This window comes from Bos taurus, chromosome 2 (genome assembly GCF_002263795.3).
Source record: "Bos taurus isolate L1 Dominette 01449 registration number 42190680 breed Hereford chromosome 2, ARS-UCD2.0, whole genome shotgun sequence".
Taxonomy (NCBI): domain Eukaryota; kingdom Metazoa; phylum Chordata; class Mammalia; order Artiodactyla; family Bovidae; genus Bos; species Bos taurus.
The window spans coordinates 48,917,885-48,932,158 of record NC_037329.1 but is presented as its reverse complement, the minus strand read 5'-3'; the positions used below and the strand labels follow the sequence as shown (position 1 = coordinate 48,932,158).

General features: G+C 38.4%; 1 long non-coding RNA gene across 1 annotated transcript in view; it reads right to left on the bottom strand.

Moving 5' to 3' along the window:
• The window catches only part of LOC112442629 (uncharacterized), a 158,565-nt gene extending 147,717 nt beyond the window's left edge, over positions 1-10,848 (bottom strand). Inside the window, exon 1 of the long non-coding RNA XR_003030832.2 lies at positions 10,770-10,848. This is a non-coding gene — a long non-coding RNA (uncharacterized lncRNA). The remainder of the gene's footprint in view (positions 1-10,769) is intronic.
• Between the last annotated feature and the right edge of the window lie 3,426 nt (positions 10,849-14,274).

Below are 14,274 nucleotides of genomic sequence, written 5' to 3'. Positions count from 1 at the left end.
CAAAAGGGTTTCAGGTTTTCATGCTGTGGTCATTAGACATGTGAGCCACTCTCTGAGGGTGTGTTGGGCTTGAGAAGCTAGGCACCTGTTGCCGGCAGAAACACAATACACTTATTGATTTGAGAGGCTGCACAAAGTAACTAAAGAGGACATACAAAAATCCAAAATAATAAATAGGCCCATTACCCAATAATATTGCAAAGGGGCCTCTAAAGGGAAGCCATAGATCTAGATTACTTTATCTAAGGCAGTACAAAGCAAAAAAAATTGTTTATAGGCAGGTGGAGAGAGGGAAGGGAGAAAAGAGAGAGGAGGGAAATACTGCTTAATAAAAAAATGGTGTTGTACTTGCGACCATCTGAAAGAGTCCCTTCTGATTTATTTTCTCCTGAAGCTGCAGCAGCAGCGATTGAAGTGACTATAATAGCCCAGGAGAAATGTTGGTGCTATTAGTTGGGTGATTGATGGAAGCACTGCCAAAACAGCTAGGGAATTTGTCAATGTGTTTTTTGAAGTTTGTAAATGATGACACTGGCAAAGTGTAAACAAACTGAGCTCCAGCAGACATGTTACACAGTCCCCAAAATGACACTTTTAGAGACTCATTTACTGGATTGTTCCAATTAGGAATCATCAGCTGGAGTAACATGCTCTGGTTTCTTAGGCCAGGGTAGATGGGGCTTGGATAACATTCAAAATTTAAAGGAAGGCATCCAAGTAACTTGTGTGGACTTACCCAAAGGTTAGGACTGTCGGTTTGTTGCAGAGCACCTAATGGAAGCAAAGTGAAAAAGGCCTCAAGATACTGTAACCTAAAGACTCGAAGTCCCACAGCTCCATGACTGTTGTACAAGTCACAATAATTTTTAAGGTCAGTTTACAATGGCTCAAGTTCCCATCAGCACAGAATGACAAGAGAGACCCCAAAAATGGAGAAGCCAGAAGAAGGCTTTAAGGGGCAAAGAAGCAGGTTATTTTTAAAAAAGACACATAAGTTCAGAAGGAAAAGAATGAAATGAACACATGTTAGCTTATGTTAGGGATTTTGGTCTATGTCTTTAGATAAAATCATTGAGAGATCTTAGGCATGGAGATGACATCCTTGATTTACGTTTATAGAGGACCACTCTGGCCAGAATGCGGAGACTGTATCAGAGGGGTAAATATGAACAAGAGTCAGTAATGAAGTTATTGCCATGGTCAAGCTGAGAGAGGATATTAGACTAGACCAAAGAATACAACAGCAAGAATAGATTAAGAAACAGATGATAAAGACATTCGGGAAGTAAAAATCCATAGGCCTTGATAATTGGGTAGATATGGAGAATGCATGGAGAAGGCAATGGCAAGCCACTCCAATACTCTTGCCTAGAAAATCCCATGGATGGAGGAGCCTGGTAGGCTGCAGTCCATGGGGTTGCTACAAGTCAGATGCGACTGAGCGACTTCACTTTCATTTTTCACTTTCACACAATGGAGAAGGCAATGGCAACCCACTCCAGTGTTCTTGCCTGGAGAATCCCAGGGACAGCAGAGCCTGGTGGGCTGCCGTCTATGGGGTCGCACAGAGTCGGACATGACTGAAGCGACTTAGCAGCAGCAGCAGCAGCATGGAGAATGCAAGGGAGAGAAGTGTCCCTCCTAGTTGTCAGGTGTTACTGTCAGTGGTGTGAATGAAGGTACAATTTTTCCATGCAGAGAATTTTCTCAGTATGCTGGAGAAAAAATAGCAGGTCCCTAGCATCATGTTGTCCTATTAATAAGGAACAACACAAAACAAGAAAATTGAAGATGTTTTGAACAAAACTATGGATGGTAAAAAATAAATTGAAATTTATATCACCAACTTTCAAATTTTTCTTCAAAAACTCAGTTGCCTGGGGCAAAAGTAAAGGAAATATGAGATCTACAGAATCCCCTGGAGAATGTAGACAAGCCCTGTCAACTACAATAGTGTTTTTTTTAAAGGAAAACCATTGAATCAGAGATTATATCCATGGTGGATACATATGGGTATATGTATCCTTTTCAAAACAAAGTTTGAGAAAGGCCAGTTTCTATGAAGCAGAACAAAGTTTTAAATGTATGTATTGTTCTGGAGTTGTGGAGCCAGGGCTGAGAGAGCAAGAAAAGCAAAATAACTCCTAGCTAGGTCCACTTTCAAACAACGCTCTCACTTCCCTATCCAGCAGGGTGGTAAAATTAGTCTTAATTTCATTTTTGTTATATTTTAAAAATATAAGTCTTCAAAAAAAAAACCTAAAATAAGTTGTATGTTTCCTGACAAGCTAAGTCAAAATGTTTTCCTGTTTTCTTACAAGAGTTTTCACAATGAAAGTTTTTAATTTTAGGAAAATACATCTCTACATACAAATCCTGGAAGAATTTGCTTAGATATCCTTCAGTGCTAGCATCTGGCTGAAATTCCCCACCTTCAGGACATCCTATTTCCATGGGCACATTCTACCACCATCAGCTAATATTTTCCAATAACAGTCCTGTATTTAGAGCATAGTAGGGCCCAACTGTCCAAGGGATTCACAAAGAGAGCTGAGCTTGTCAACATATTTTTATTCTCACTTTGATGCTACAGAAACTTACTTGCTTTGCAGAAAGGGACATCCAGACAGACTTCCAACAAGACAGTGACTGGCACTCAAAGCAATGAAGTCTGTCAAAGACTTTCCATGGAAAAGCAAAAGGAAACTCGTGTACTGTTGAAACAAACTGAAAGCATGTCAAAGTGATTGGCAAGCTGATTCCTATAAAGAAGAAATAATTATCACCTGATAATGGCAGCTTACATCAGAGATGTGCATTTGGGGGCTATTATTTGGGTTATTACAGGCTGCCTGACATCACAGGAAGTCTTTTGTGGCTTCTAAAGCAAAACCCTGTGTCTTTGGCTGCGTCATTTCAACAGTGCACATAGCATGTACCTCTCATGTACCTGTTCCTCCCTGTTTTAACCACCAGATAAAACAAGTTAAAAAAAAGAGAGACTCATGGACATATAGTCTTGACATTTGCTCTTTTTGACTAGATGAATTTTTCCAGGCACAGTAATAATCAGTATTTGCATTATCAATCTATTTCAGTCAAAAAAAAGTTTGCTTTTCATTTTATTGGTTTCATAACAGTATTCTCCACCTCCCCTGCCTTCCAAAAATACAGTCCTTGCCTTTTAGCTTAGAGTTCTTTACTAAATGTATTTTTCACACTTTGGGGTGACTTCTATTTTATGGACTTCTTTGGAATTTGGGTTTTTTTTTTTTAAGTTTTCTCTAGGACTATAAAAGAGAGAAGAAACTTGAATGCAAACTGTTGATGACTTAGAAGGCATAAACTATCTCATAGATAAGAAATATCTGGGGGAAATGGTTTGTAAATGAACAATAACTATCTCATTCTATCCATTACATAACTGGACTTGCACATTTGTTGGTGACAGTTGTCAAAGGACATCTACTTTTAACTCCTCAGTCACACAGGTGTGTGTTTAGTCACTCAGTCATATCTGACTCTTTGTGACCCAGCGCACTGACTGTAGCCTGCCAGGTTCCTCTGTCCGTGGGGATTCTCCAGGCAAGAATACTGGAGTGGGTTGCCATGCCCTCCTCCAGGGGATCTTCCCAACCTAGGGATCAAACCCAGGTCTCCTGCATTGCAGGCAGATCCCTTACCATCTGAGCCATCAGGGAAGCTCCAGTCACACAGGTTTACTGATGTATTTACTGATTTGGTTAACTATTCCAATAAAAAATTAGCTACGTACTATGGTGCAAGGTACTGAAAGACATTTCAAATATATATTTCTGAATGTTCTAGAAGATAGGAGTGCTTTATATACTACTTTCTGAGAGAAAAAGAGGTCTGTACCAGGGTAGGATGTTTCCCTGGAGTGTGGAAATCATATGCTTTGAGAAAGACACTGATAATGTCTAGTGCAGACACTACCCAATGTCATTCTCCTCTTCACCCTTAGTAAATGAACCAATTCTAAACAGAGGAGAAATGTTCCTGGCTAAAATATCCAACTTCCCAGCCTCTCTTGCTACTAACAATGGTCACTTAGTTCAAGTCTGGACAATAAGTTATTGCTGGAAATCTCAGGCAAGAGCACTTTTTTTTTCTGGGAAAAAAAGGGAGTAGGGGAGATAAAAGCAGTCTCTATTGTTATGATAGGATCAGAACACCAGCTTTCAACAGTCTGCTCTGAGATTTCTTGTACATAAGAAATGCCTACTCATTTAAGACATTATAGCAGAGACTGCAAGTGCTATGCTTCAAATCCATCTTATCTGATTCCTGAGTGCACAGCTAGATTACTTTGCCCAGCTTCTCTTAGTGTTAAATGTGTTTGCATGAGCATAGTGAAAAGAACAGGCACTACTATAGACCTGGGTCCACATCAATTTCCTTTGTGTCCATCTCCATGTCTTCCAACTTCTGTTAGCCCAAAGTTGAAATTCAAAGCATAGTTGGAAGACACACTGAATGTTAGTGAGAACAAAACCTTCTTCGGCATGTGTCTTGGCATGGCTGACAGAATCCACACAGTGACTTTGAATTTTCACATAAGAGTAAATAAACTTATTAATACATGGAGTCAAAGAAATGTGGGGACTAATTTGCCACAACAACTAAAATTATCCTAAGGCTTAACCATTATCTTACTCAAAATGTGATACTACTAGACCAAAATCCCCAGTATTTTGCATTGGGTTAGCACTCTGGTTGCAGAAGGAAATCGCAACCCACTCCAGTATTCTTACCTAGAGAATCCTGTGGACAGAGGAGCCTGGTGGGCTGCTGTCCATAGGGTCACAAAGAGTCAGACACAACTGAAGCGACTTAGCATGTATGCATGCTTTTGAGAAGGAAATGGCAACCCACTCCAGTATTCTTGCCTGGAAAATCCCTGGGATGGAGGAGCCTGGTGGGCTGCCATCTATGGGGTCACACAGAGTCAGACATGACTGAGGTGACTTAGCAGCAGCAGCAGCAGGACTCTGGTAGTAGATGGCTAGTAGGTTGGAGAACCCTCTTTTATTTTGGTAAAATAGTTGATAAAAGTGCCGCTGTCTCCAACAATCTAAAAAGTTGACCAGGAGTCTACTGAGACTAGCCCCAGGGGACAATAGTTGAAAAGAGAGAAGAATTAGTGTTCATCAGTTGCTATATGCTGCCTATAGCTAGTTAGTGTGAAGAAGATTGCAGTTAAGGCAAGGATTAAGAAGTTTGGACTAATGTTCCAGGAGTAAGTTGAATGCAAAAATTTGCAGGTTCACAAGGCTGGAAAAGTCAATAGCTTTGGAACCTGAGAGTATGAAATAAAATGGAAAAAGGCTTTAGGGGGAAAAGGCCCACTAATTCTTATCAATTCTACAAAGGACTCAAATTGTTTCAAATGACCTCAAAACAGCCTCCATATGTTGAGAGAAAGAGGCACTAAGATGAAGATTTAATAAAATAAACCAGACTTGAGAATTACATAAGAGCAAGAACTTGGGCTGATGATTACTAGCATGTGAAACTAACTTGTCAGCACTTAGTGCACAAGTCTTATGAGTTTTTGAGGAGTTATATTACCAAAAAAAAAAAAAAAATCCATGAATTAGGTCAAGAAATAAATACATAAAAGAAAAACTAGCCCATGATTATAGAAGAGGTCTTAGCACCCTAAATGCACTAACAGGCAGCAGGTTTCAAAAGCTGTTCCAAATAAGGTAGACTTCACAATGACTCACTTCACATGAACAGAGAAAATAAGAGCCTCAAGTCAAGGAAGAAGACTTCAAGGGTAGATGAGTAACAGAAGTAAACAAAGAAAAAGGGAATGAGAGCGAATCCAAGGTCTGCTCAGAAATGTCCTCCTCTGCTGAGCAGGGGGTCCTCACAAAGCTCCTGCAGAAAGCTTTCATTCTTGAAAATGGACAACTGACCAGCCACTAGGCTTTCCAATCTTCCCTTTTCTAAAGGCAATTTGTCTTTCAGTTACCCTGTTTTGGATCCAGTATTGTGTATCTGCTGGTAGAGGACAGAGATTTTTTTTTTTTTTCCTCTCTTTTTTTTTTTTTTTAAAGAAGTGACTGGAACTCATGGAGTCATATCTGTACCTGATTGAAAGAAACACTAATCACTAAGAAATTATAGTGATAGTGACACCTAAATTATAGTGACACCTAAATGGTACTATTAATTTTCTCCTTTGGGGAGGGGCTGAGTATGACCTTTGAATAGAAAAAGGAGACAAAATATTAGCTGTTTATCAGAATGGTTCCTTATTTCCCCTACGTTTTTCAAATTATCATTTAGAAACTTATCACTAAAGAAATTAATCAGATTGATTTGAGGTTTATACTTAAGAGTGAACTTTGGAGATGGCTATGGCCATGTAGAACTAATTTCTAAGCAAAGAGGTATTTCTTTCTTCCTCTTCCTACATGTAGGTCTCGGCTTCTACTTTAGTTGAGATAACCATAAGAGTAATGTCATCCAATAAAATGTGAATAAAAATGACTTCTGTTCACCATTTCTAAACATGATCCAGAAAAACCTCCCATGCATCTTCCTCCAGGCTTTTAATTACTGGTAAGCAGCTGTAGAAGGTGGGCGCACTTAAACCAGGACTTCACGCTGACACTTTTTAGTAGAGTCTCATCCCTCGAGCCCCATGGACCTGTGGTAACCTACATTGTTAAGCAATAAACAAGAAATAAACTTTATTTGTTTAACCATGAAATCTTAGCATTTACTCTAACATTTCTGTTTCCTGAACACTAGCAAACACGAGGGCTAGCATTACCCTAACTGTGTGAAGTCACTCAAATCCTAACTGACATTCCTTTGATGAATGAAAGCTTTCACTCAAAAGTGTTTAGATCTGTAAGTGGTAATGTCTGGACAGCCTGTATGACAGCCTGCGTGCAGACTAAGGAGAAGCAGAAATTATAAAGATTTCTCTTTTTGTCTCTTCTGCTTTATCTGTTTATTTGTATGTAATATGTTATTTCTCTGGTACTCATTTTAACTTTTATCAACTTATGAGAACTTTACATTGAGGTTCCTATTATATTCACAGAGGCTGGGGAATGATCTCAAACTCCAGTCACAGAAGCCTGGGGATTTCATTGTGACAACTTACTCAACCCTGAAGCTAAGGTTTGAGCAAGAGTAAAAGCAGAGGAAACAACCCAAAAAATAGCAGCTGCAGGAACACAGAATAGGAAAGGAGAAATGTGAGCAGCAGGGAGAGCAATTGGATGGGACAGAAGAGATAAAATCTATCCAAACCCTCAAAAGAGGTTTGGAATCAGGTGGCTTCACTTGTGACAGAATGTGAGGGAAATTTAAGAAAGGCATGCTAAAGGAGTGTCTGAAATTATTATCCCTAAGGGTTTAGAGAAAACATGTGCAGCTATATGTGAACCCGCTATTAAAAGCAAATAGCCCAGGGGAATTGGAATGTGTTTGGTTCTATGGTTTTTCACATTTACCCCACCAGACACAAGAGGACTTGGTAAGATTGGAAGGCTAGGTGCACTGAGCAACTACTGGGTATTATATACTAACTATACATTAAGGCCCAAGTCTAAGCCCATCCAGTTGCTACCACACCAGCACCACAATTGACACTTAAGAGGTGTGGTAAAAAAAAAAAAAAAAAAAAAAACCTCTAAACTGGATGGAATTTGAAACAACAGTAGGAGATTGAAGTTGTCTTTTTCTTTTTTTCTTATAGTTCAAAAATGTGACATATTTATGAAAAAGTACAGATTGCTCCTCTTCAAACAGTAGTAGTTTATTTTCTAAAAATATACATGGCCAATTGTATTTTAGGAAGATTTATTTTCTTCTTACTTTTAAACAAAAACAGTTTAAAGAAAAATTTTTAAAGACTTCTGAAATCTTATCACTGGACAAAATCCAACATTATATAGGGCCATGGGTATTTTGGATGGGGCATTAACACTTTTAAGCTCTGTGTAAGTTTCATTCTTGTTTACCAGATATTGAAAAATCACTACGTGACCATCACCACACCAGATGAAGGGAAGTCAAAGGCAATTAAAATTTGGCAGATTTATGAGGATCTTCTGCTTGAATGAAAGAGACTGATCATCAACCTGTGGATTAGGGAATTGTATAAGATACCTTGGTTTTAAAGAGGGTTGAAAGTCTTTTCTTCAACTTACCAAATCACATAAATTGTGTGCCACATGGATGAATAAATGTTTTATATAGATTATTTCATCTTACCTTCACAAAACTCTGAGGGAGATTAAAAAAACAAATTCATCACAATTTTCAGATACAATACAAAAGTGTAACAAATTGATCAAGATTCAGAATTTGAACTTGGGTAAATTGGAGTTTTACCCTATGGCATCCATGGTATTTAAAGTCATGATCAATTTGAAACAGATTTTTCCTAGAAACCTGTGTTGGAATAGCTGAATCCACAATATATACCTCATATGTGACCTTTAAACCATCTAGGATAAGGATGCTCATAGCTAGTCTGTATCCCTAGATATTAGCACAAACGGTACACTGACGCACAGTATGCATTATTAGATCTGTTAAATTAAGGAGTCCAATCAATTCCATTGTTCCTATCAAATTTCCAGCTATTTATAAGACCTTATTAGCTAGAAGAAAATAAATTAACTTAAGCTTTTGGGACTTCCCCTGACCTGAACACTCTGACCTAGAATCAACTCATATCACTAAGATAACAATCAGCTCCAAACTTTGAACACATGTATTATTAGTCAATACTCAGAGGAAACTAAGAGTCACTTACTTTAGACACTTAGCATCTCTTACTGCATTCCTTTATTTATTCACTAAAAAATATTCAAAAGATAAATCTACCTCTGTTTCATTGACTATGCTAAAGCCATTGACTTTGTGGATCACAACAAACTGGAAAATTCTTCAAGAAATGGGAATACCAGACCACTTTAACCTATCTCCTGAGAAACCTGTATGCAAATCAAGAAGCAACAGGTAGAACTGGACATGGAAAAACAGATTGGTTCAAAATTGGGAAAGGAATACATCAAGGCTGTATATTGTCACCCTGCTTATTTGACTTCTATGCAGAGTACATCATGAGAAATGCCAGGCTAGATGAAGCACAAGAGGGAATCAAGATTGCCCAGAGAAATAACAACCTCAGATACGCAGATGATACCACTTTAACAGCAGAATGTGAAGAGGAACTAAAGAGCCTCTTGATGAAGGTGAGGAAAGACAGTGAAAAAGCTGGCTTAAAACTCAACATTCAAAAACTAAGATCATGGCATCCAATCCTATCACTTCACAGCAAATAGATGGGGAAAATGTGGAAACAGTGTCAGATTTCATTTGCTTGGGCTCCAAAGTCAATGTGGATGGTGACTGCAGCCACAAAATTAAAAGACGTTTGCTCCTTGGAAGAATAGCTATGTCAAACCTAGATAGTGTTTTAAAAAGCAGACATATCACTTTGCCAACAAAGGTTCATATAATCAAAGCTATGGTTTTTCCAGTAGTCATGTATGGATGTGAGAGCTGGACCATTAAGAAGGCTGAGCAGCAAAGGATTGATGCTTTTGAACTGTGGTGCTGGAAAAGATGCTTGAGAGTCCCTTGGACAGCAAGAAGATCAAACCAGTCAGTCCTAAAAGAAATCAGTCCTGAATATTCATTGGAAGGACTGATGCTGAAGCTCCAATACTTTGACCACCTGATGCAAAGGGCTGACTCATTGGAAAAGACCCTGATGCTAGAAAAAATAGAAGGCAGGAGTAGCAGGGAGCAACAGAGGATGAGATGGTTGAATGGCATCACTAACTCAATGGACATGAGTTTGAGCAAACTTAGGGAGAGAGTGATGGACAGAGAAGCCTGGCGTGCTACAGTTCATGGGGTAGCAGAGTCGTACATGAATTATTGACTGAACAACAACTGCATTCTTTTATTTATTCACTAAACGATATTCAGTGCCAACTAAGTGCCAGACATTTTATAAGGCACTAAAGTTAAAACAGCAGACACAGTCCCTACTCTCATAGAGAATATGGTCTGCTTGGAAACACAGTGACAGATATTTCTGTGGAATAAAATTTTATTTTGTAATTCTTTTATACATCTATTTGCAGGATACAAGAAAAGGTCTAAGATAATCTATTAGTGAAATTACAACAGCTATACCAGTTTCAGATATATTTGGTGAGTAAACCGTGATAGAAAGGATAAAATTATTTGTCTAAATGCATACAGAAGAGAATGTAGTAACTTTAGAAAATGTTACATAACTTCTCTGAACTACTAGATCCCATAACTGGTTTTAAGTTTATAGGAAGTCAGCAAACATAGAAAGTCCTTTCTAAAGACATTTCAGTAAATGTTTTATATTTTTAAAATCTCAGTAAATTGAGGTTTAATTACAACATGACTTCAAAACTTCAGATTTACAACAGAAACAAATTATTCCAACTGTCTAGTGATATTGCCTCTCCCACCCAACCAATGCTCAAAAGATGCACGATTTCAAATATTTCATCGTATTGAAACAGGTGATTTCATGCAGCCAATACCAGTAGGAACTGAATCCTGAATAAAATGTTGAGTTGCCAGAAAACAGATTCAGTGCTACTGCTATCTCTAGAATTACAGTGCATGGAAAAGAAAAGAAATCTTGAGAGAGAGGTTAACAATAACAGATTTCAAGAATACGAAAGAAACATTTTGCAAAAGACACTGATTAAATAACTCACTGTCTCCATGGTAGTTGAATAAGAGAAAGAGGCTTCAAATTGCAAGACAATATTGAAGTTAGATGCCTAAAAGAAAATGCCAGTTGCCTAGGCACCAAACCATTAAGTACTATGTTAAGAGATGTTGGTGAATCTCCTTGCCTTATAAGGTCAGCTCCCTGAGAAAGTGTCACTGCTTGCCACCACAAGGCATGCCAGAGACAGATCACTGCTTTAAAAGATCTGGGTAGTCTCATCGAGTCCACAAAGCAGTAAGAATGCTGTTTCCTAAGCCAGTCGCCTTATCCTCCTCTGATCAGTTGGTGAATACTGAGTACTGACTCTGAGCCTAACGCTGCTGATAATACAAATAGGAAGACATTGTCCCTACCATAATAGATTTATGGAGGCAGAACTAAGGTGCAATTAAATAAAAGCATATAATTGATTAGTCTGAAATAAAGAGCCAAACTGAGAAATTCCACTTATAGGAAAAGGTTAAAGAAAAAAGTACTCCATTTACATGATAAGCCCTTTTTACGCCTTTTTTAAATTAATCCACAACAATGTCACAAAACAAATATTGCTTTTCCCCATTTCATAGTTTGGGAAATTGTGGCTTGGAGGGGTATATATAAGATCATATAGCTAGAAGGAGGAAAAACCAAGAATCACATACACATATATCTAACTCCATAGCTCTCCCTACCAAATAATATTAACGTATTTTGGATCCTGTTAATAACATACTCTCTACAAAGAAATGATGGCTGAACTGCATTATTCCTAATGTTTTCCTCAATATGAGTGTCTCCAAAAAAACTAAAAATCTTTTAGAGCTATTTTTAAATGAATAAATAAATGCAAAGCATGAATTTCTATTTTTTTCTCTGTAAATCTTCTCTTCTAATTACCAAATAATAGCACTTGCCTTTTATTATTTGTGATTTCAGAAAGACTCCCAGGGAATTAGACATTTGAACTGAAAGTAGGAAAACAGTATTAGCTCGAGGCAAAGAGATGAAAGGATTCAGAGGCACTAAATCAAGGAAACCAAATGGCCTCTCACAACTCAGTGTTTCAGAATGAGCTTTAAGTACTCAACAGAATAATCAAGATCAAACATTAAAAGCCCAGACTCAGGCATGACCTCTTCCTCCTTTTAAAATCCACATTGTGGGTTTTACTTTCATAACACTATTTCTAATAATGGCATCTTTTAAGAACTAAAATTTTGAGAGACCATGAAGAATCAAACTGCTAGCCTCTACATAACATTCATGATCTACAGATTTACATTAAAAATTTTAATTAAGAAGGTCCCAATTATTTTTTCTCTGGGTCCGCACTGCCCTGGCCTGTGGAAGTTGAAACTTTCTAAACTTCAGTCATTCACATACCAAACTTCATAAATATTGTCTTATCAGCATACCAATTATACTATTATTCCTCTAAAACTTTTCCTTAAAGTGATTCCCTTTTTAAACTGGAATGCATTTCTTTTAAAAGGAAATTTCCATTATAATCATAAATTATAAATTCATTTCATTTACAGAAATTAGAAGTTGCTAAAAATAAATGCACAATTCTTTTAAATATAACATAAGAAAGGTTGTCTTGGTATTACCTGAAGTCATTTTGCATGTCACCCGTTGCTTGTGTATCATACTTTAGTAAACATGGATCTCAATCTCTGCCTTGTTCCCCTAGAACTATCTCCAGGAAACAAGAGGACACAGATGGGCAGGGGACAGTGTCTTCCCTTATCTTATGTGAGATCAGCATAGAGGATCACTGTTCCCAAGAGTGAAAGACTAGGAGTTTTTTTTCATATGCTCACCAAGGGGAAAAAGAAAACAGCACTTGGATAACTCAGAGGAATTGTTCCCCTTTTCCTTTCCTGCTGATACCTGAGCTGTCACAGCTTAGTATTTGGGATGCTTTGTAAGAGGCCTGCCCCCGTCACAGGTGAATGAGGCAATGATGCCGAGAGCAGAAGTCAGAAGCCCCTGGCTCCTCACTGTAGCTGCTGGCTGGGAAACAGCCGAATTTCAAGAGTGGTCACTCGTCAGACAGTCCCTGATGAACAGCAGCTTTTCCTTACCCAAAGTTCAATATAGCTTGAGCATATCTACTTCTAACTCCATCTCATCTGAAGCTTGGTAACTGGGTTTCCTAAACAAAATTAACAGAAGTGTCAAGGTGAAATTGAAAGTGAAACTGGCAGCAAAGGACAAATCTAGAGGCCTTTAATGGATTGGAAAGCCAAATGGCAGTTTCCAACGAGGTCCCTTGCCTCAGGCTGGATTAAACCAAGGCATTCACATGTGGTCTGCTCTTTCAATCATTTTATCAATACATTAGACCTCAGAAAGTTTAGCACAAAGACCATCTTATGCTTAAGTAGAATAAGTGGTCAATGTTATGTGATACTTTGAATGTCCCCAAAATGCTCCCTACCAAATATATTTCCCCCCAAGGTCTCCCCATATTCCTGAAGCTCCTGGTGACCTCTTTGAGGACAAAGTTACAAAAGTCACTATTAAAGAGGCAAGTACTTTTTTTTTTTTTTTTCAACTCCACAACATTGCATTGGTTTTGCCATATATCAAAAAGAATCCACCACAGGTATACACGTGTTCCCCATCCTGAACCCTCCTCCCTCCTCCCTCCCCATACCAACCCCCTGGGTCGTCCCAGTGCACCAGCCCCAAGCATCCAGCATTATGCACCAAACCTGGACTGGTGACTCAACAACAACAAAAAAAAGGCAAGTACTGATCCAAGGAGCAGTCCATTGAGGCAAATTCAGCTCACAACAGCAACTACAAGTATTAGACCTAAGGCTTAAAGCCATGGGATTCAGACAGGTAAATTTGGGCAGACATAAAGCAATGAAGAACATATCAAAATCACATAAATTTTTTTTTTTTAAGTATGCATGTCTTCTTACTTCCACAATTAAGAAGACAGATAAGAGCATACCACAGTCGGGTCAGAGAGAGACCCTTTGTTAGAATGCAGCAAGAAACTTAAATGGGAATAAAAGATTTATGAGGAGAAATTTCCCCTACTTTGCAAAAACTTGTTTGTATCTTTGAGGCAACAGTTATGGTCACAGAGTGCAGTTTCTAGCTATTATCCATTTCTGAATGAAGAGGATGTTAGAAAATATAAGCCTATGGTATTCCTCTGCATCAGTGTATCTCTTTCCTGCAGAGAACCTATAGCACAGGGAAACACCAGCCAGCAGCTGGCATGACAGGAATGTTCCTGCTTTGGAGATGGTCTTTACCCCGGCTAAAGAAAGCTAATCTGCTCTCCAAGTCTGCTGTGCCACCTCCTGCTTTTCCTTTATTCTTGCAGATATGGGAGCTCAAGGAAGACAATCTAGGAAACTCAGGTTTCAGCAAGCTATGCATATTATAAGAACAGTGAATTCTCCCCACCTCCCTTTCTCTTTTGCAAAATACTCCCTACTTGAATTGCAAACCTTGGAGCCAAGGCGTCTGGCTCTAGCTGCCTC